The sequence below is a fragment of the Peromyscus eremicus genome, chromosome 12 (assembly GCF_949786415.1).
Source record: "Peromyscus eremicus chromosome 12, PerEre_H2_v1, whole genome shotgun sequence".
NCBI lineage: Eukaryota > Metazoa > Chordata > Mammalia > Rodentia > Cricetidae > Peromyscus > Peromyscus eremicus.
In genome coordinates this window covers 29,485,210-29,491,269 of record NC_081428.1, presented here as the reverse complement: position 1 = coordinate 29,491,269, position 6,060 = coordinate 29,485,210, and the positions used below count along the sequence as shown (strand labels likewise).

Below are 6,060 nucleotides of genomic sequence, written 5' to 3'. Positions count from 1 at the left end.
CCCATGCAATCATACACCTTTTGTATGTGTATCAATAAGGAACATTGTATCCAGGTAACTGTGCTAAGTGAACACCAACATTCTGCTAGAAATATGCAAAGCCAAGTAGCTTGAATGGTAGCAAAGTTTGAAATACAGAATGACTTTCTTTTCAGAATATTTATCTTTTTTTTGTTGTTTTGTTTGTTTGTATTATTTCTTTTTTTCTGTTTTATTTTATTATTTGTTTTGAGACAGTATCTGATCATGTAGTATTAGGGTGGCATGAAATATTTTATAGGCTAAGCTGGCCTCAAATTCATAGAAATCTATCTGTTTCTGATTGCTGGGATTAAACTTCTAAGCAACATAACCAGTCATATGATCATTTTGGGCATTGAAATCATGTGATCTCAGAAATTCTATTTTTTTTCCTGCTTATATGTCAAGATAGTGTCATTTGATGGCAGATACAATTTACAATGATTTATTACTGCACTCATGAGTAGTTTTATAAACTCTGGCAGCCATTTTTTATGCAGAAAGGTTGTAAAACTTAAGAAGTCAAAGCACTATGAGATGTTTTGATACAAGATCAGAAGACTACTTGGTGACTCTTTTCCTTATGGGCTAAATTTCATAGCTACTCTACCATCTGAGGTGGTTGAGAAGCCAGATTGTGATGAGGGATGTATGAGATTTAACATGGCAAATTCTTCTTATGATGTATTGTTGATAAGTATTATGCAAAGATATATAACTAAATGGTCAAGGGAAAGAGAGAAGACCTTTAATTTTGACCAGGTAATCCGAAGATCTCTTCAGAGAATATTTTAATGAACGAGCCTCTTAAAGACATCCAGGATGTCTTTTAGACTTTTAACACTTTCTGCGTAAAATAATGAGAATTACTTAAAGACATCACATATAAAAGTTGCATGTTGGTAATAATATCACAACTAAAATGGAAAATTCTTGAAAATGTTTCAAATGTTTGAATTTGCAGTAGAATATTTGTCTATAAGCATTTGAATTTTTCTTAGTATTACTTTAGCTTTATCAATTATTAGTTAAAATTTATTTATTTATAAATAACTAGATAAATAACAAGCACTGGGCAGGCAACTTGTAGTTGCTGTTGGCTTACTTTGAGGTAATCCTTTAATTGATAGACTAAATTTACCTTGAAACATCAGAAAACAATGAATTTGTGTTTCAAGTGTAGGTGAATCTTGACAAGGTCACATGAATCTCTTTAGTTAAAGTGGAGTCCATTTATTCACTTCAAGTCTTTTTACTTATCGTCTCTAAATAATAATAAACATATTTTTCACAATAAGATTTATTTATGTTTTTAGCCATGACCTCTGTTTCACAAGGTTTAATATTACATACAACATTGTAAGTATGAACTCATTCTAGTTGTTAATATAATATAGATTACTTCATATTTGGTAATCAATTGTTAGATTTGATTAAATAACACTGTATCATAAAGAGATCAAAACATGTTACATTGATTTTTTTTTCAATAAGCCAATATGGTTACAAACACAGATTCAAATGAACCGCAAAGTAAAGCTGTTGAAGTAAGTTAGATCCCTCAAATGAACAATAATAGAAACGTTAAAGAAATGAGATTATTTTGGGTGAAAGGAACTTAGTCAGAATTCCTTTTTTTTTTTTTTTGAGACTAAAAGCCACTGAGTTAAGATTCAACTCTATTTCCTTCACAAATTCTTTTGAGCAAATTAAAACTGCTTGTTCAATCACTATAATTTCAGTTATTATGTATAATGTATGTTTATTAATATTCTGGGTAACTTATAAATCTTTTTTTTTTTTTTTGGTTTTTCAAGACAGGGTTTCTCTGTGTAGCTTTGCGCCTTTTCCTGGAACTCACTTGGTAGCCCAGGCTGGCCTCGAACTCACAGAGATCCGCCTGGCTCTGCCTCACAAGTGCTGGGATTAAAGGCGTGTGCCACCACCGCCTGGGTAACTTATAAATCTTATAGACTGGATGTTAACAATTGTTTCAAAGAGTTTGTTTTTATATCTCTGGAGACTGTTTCACACCAAATAAAATGTGCCTGGGACCCTGCATTTTAACAATGAACTTTTCATTCATCTTATTCAGTGAATATCAGTAGCAATGGCATCATACATGAAGAATTTTAAAGGTGATTTTTTTTAAACCCTCCAGCCATAATCATACACTAAATCTACTTGTGGCATTAAGCTTCTAGATACACAATGTATTGTATGAGGAAAGACTAGACATGAGAAGGGAGAAACCAGAATTTTATTTCCCTTGTCTCTACTTACTAGGTAGATGTAGCTTTGACTATATTGCTACAGATCATCATTATTCCAGTTGATAAAATCCCTATTTTGACATGTTGGAGTCTGAATACTATGCAGTCAAAGCTAACAGCACATTTCTCTACATTGTAGTGATGTATGTGATAGTTATGGATGTATGAATAGTAATCTTTATATGGAAGGAATACTTATGATGTAATAGTTGAAGAAGGAAACTAGGTAAGAAATGACAGAGTAGTAAGTACCATCACTTGGTGTATGAGGTTGTCAATTCCAATAAGAGACATTCAGTGGGCACTATCATAGTAAAGGGAAAAGTTGGCAAGGATAGCCTCAGATGAGTTGTCTGCTAGCTGGTGCACTTTCTATACAAGTATTTCAGGATTGTTGCAATTTTTTGACTTACACAAAGCACTGACCCTGGTGAAAGACACATTGGGATTTTCTTTTCTTTGAAGGTTCACATGGCAACTTCAATTTTGTTGTCTAGATTCCCCCAACTCCTTAGCAGTTTGTCTGTTTTCCTGGCAAGAGTCCTGATTGGAAATAATCATGTGGAAAGCTATTATATGACTTGAAAGTGCTACTTCATTCCAGGTATCATTTTGGTCTTTTGTAAAAAAGACAAAATAATAGGGACTTATCCAGTGCGTTTTCTTTATGGGGTGGAAATCAAATTCATCATGATTTGTTACCCTCGATCGAATTCTAACTCTTGGCTACACTTTAGAAAGAAGGAACAAAGATCCACAATATTTTCTATAGTGTTCCAGATTATAGCAAATTAATGCTTTGGTTGCAGGATTTTGGTAAGAGTTAAAATGAAGGACTTATTCAACAAATAGATATAATTGAATCAATGACCTAAAAAAAAATGCCCAGCATCCCCAGGGGCCCATAAAGCAGTACTTTCAGATGGCAGCTTCCAGTGGAAAATGAATTGAATTGTATCTGCAGATTTGTACTTAGGCTATCACTCTAAGTCACAGCTTAGTAAAACAGTAAATAATGGCTAATGAGAAATAAAAGTTAAATTGCACAAACAACTGAAAGAAAGTGTCGCTGTAGAAACTGTTTTCACATCACATTTCCCTTTCGTGTGTGTGTGTATGTGTGCACATGTATGAAGCAGATAAAAAAGCCTGAAACAATTGAACTAAAATAATTTGTAGAAATATTTAAGGTGATGTTATGAATGATACATAATAGAAAGACTTGGTTTAAAGGAGGTTGAGCTAGAGGAAGTTTAGTTAATGATTTCTTTTAAATCTTTTTTATCTATCATCTATCTATCTATCTATCTATCTATCTATCTATCTATCTATCTATCATCTATCTATTTTTTGCTGAGTAATGTTTTGGCAACTGTTCTACCTTGTTTTATTCAAAACAACCCAAGAGAGATATTATCCTTCAGTCAAAGACAAAGCCTGTGCATGTTGAGATTTTTTTTTTTGCCAGACCATTGTATACACTAAGGGTTAAAAAAAATCCTTCAGCATGCTTAACCATGAACTAGCCTTTTTATAAATAAAATAAAATTTAGACATATTTAAGATGATATGTATGCAGATTTGAAAAATATTTTTCTTAGTCTGAACAAAGTCTTGAGTTACATTTTTTGAGTAGAGAAAATACTTTCCAATTTAGGTTATGAACTTGGAAAATATTTATTTTTTTTAGAATTATAGAAATCTTTTAATGATATGTTTGAGTGTTAGATGCACTATCAGATTTAGATTTAAATAATCAATTTCATAGTAATTTATGTACATATTTAACCATTAAGTACTTATATAACAATATTACAACAAATGATTGAATATATTATAATGTAATTTATTTGTTCTTTTTTTTTTATCTGATAGTAAGTAACCCAGGAAAAAAATCATGCTGACTCTTATAGGTTTAATTCCAATAGAAATGGATGAGTCAACATTTTTCTTCCATCATTATAAGCAGAACCCTATCAACTGTATGTTCGCCTTGGTTGAGGGGACATTAGTTCTGACTGAATACTCTGATGTCTCCACTACATCTGAATAACAAAATGATCAACATCTCTCCAGGACCAAATGGGATAATGTGCACAAAATCACACTGAAGAACATAATATCATTCAGACATGTAAAGTATTATTACTTTCAAGAGAGTAATTATTGATTTTTGTAATAAAGGAGTGCCACTTGACAGTACTAATGTGGGAAAGATAGTTCTTTGGAAATGACCCTTTAATCAGTTGGGCACAAACCTAAGTGATACGTTGTGCCACTTAAATCACTTTTTCTTTCTGGATGATAATTCAAGATAATTTATTGGAACAAAGTACAAGTTAAAAGGATATACATTATCTACTATTTTGGAACCATATCAGAATATATTAAAATAAAGAAAAATAGTGTCTATAATTTTAAAAAATAAAAGGAAAACATTTTAAAACTTTTGAAATCTTTGAAAAATATAAATGATAATATTGAAAAGAAGGTAGATATAGTATAATACTTATATTAGTATGAAACATTGAAGAAAATGTTTTGGTTAATCTAATTATCTTCTTTTTAAGATTTCAAATTCTCTCTAGTTACTTATCAACCTGAAATTTGAAATTCTAAGTCTGTATTTCTGAATGCATATAGTTTCAACTACTTGAACCCACAACTAGTGTGTTTGTTTGGTTTTATTTTATAATAAATTTTTTTATAATAAATTAATTTTAAAGTCTACAGCACCTGGTATTCCCAGGTGGTCTCCCATCCAAGTACTAACCAGGCCCGACGCTGCTTAGCTCCTGAAATCAGACGAGATCCAGCATGTTCAGGGTGGTATGGCCATAGACACTAGTGTGGTTTTAACATATAACAATTTTCTGGCACCTCATATAAGAAACAAGAACTACTTTCATCCATTCAAAATTAAAGTTTTATACTTATTAACAAATGTAAAAACTAAAGACTATGTCTCTGTCCTGAACAGAGCAAATCTATTGTGCTGTGATACTTTCAATTCATTTTCTGAGAATTTCATATATGAGTACTGTACTTACAATCCTCCCAAATTTCTCCCTGCAACTATTCTCATGTTCTCCTTACTCTTTAAATTTATATACCATGATTTTTTTGTTCAACAAGATTGTGGTTGAGTATTTTAATGATGAAATTGAATCACACACACACACAAAACAAACAAACAAAAACCTTCTTCACAGAAATATAAATCAAGACTACTTTGAGATTAAACCTAACTCCAGTCAGAATGACCGAGATTTAAATACAAATTACAGTGTGCTGGTGAGGGTTTGGAATAAGGGGAATGCTCATCCATGCTGGCGGGAGTGCAAACTTGTATGGCTACTGTGTGTCAGTAGCTCAGGACACTGGAAATAGAGCTACTCTGGGTATATGCCCAAAGGACACTTCGTCCTACCAGGAGACATGTCCTCAGCCACATTCATTGCTTCTCTATTCATAATATCCAGAAATTGGACAAAGACTATTTGTTCATCAACATAAAATGGATAAAGAATAAGTGGTACATCTACACAGTGGAATAGTAATCAGCTGTTAAAAATTTAAATCATGAAATTCAAAGACAAACTGAGGGACCCAGAAAAAAAATCATCATCAGTGAGGTAACCCAGACCCAAAAAGACAAATATGGTATTTGCTTATATGTTGTCATAATATTTACAGTAGAATCACATATTTACAGAATGAAGATATCAAGTAATAACATCATTTCAAAAGTCTAAGTTTTTCCCAA

General features: G+C 31.9%; 1 pseudogene; it reads right to left on the bottom strand.

Moving 5' to 3' along the window:
* Nucleotides 1–5,018: 5,018 nt before the first annotated feature.
* On the bottom strand, nt 5,019–5,137 carry LOC131923010 (5S ribosomal RNA; annotated as a pseudogene).
* Nucleotides 5,138–6,060: the final 923 nt, after the last annotated feature.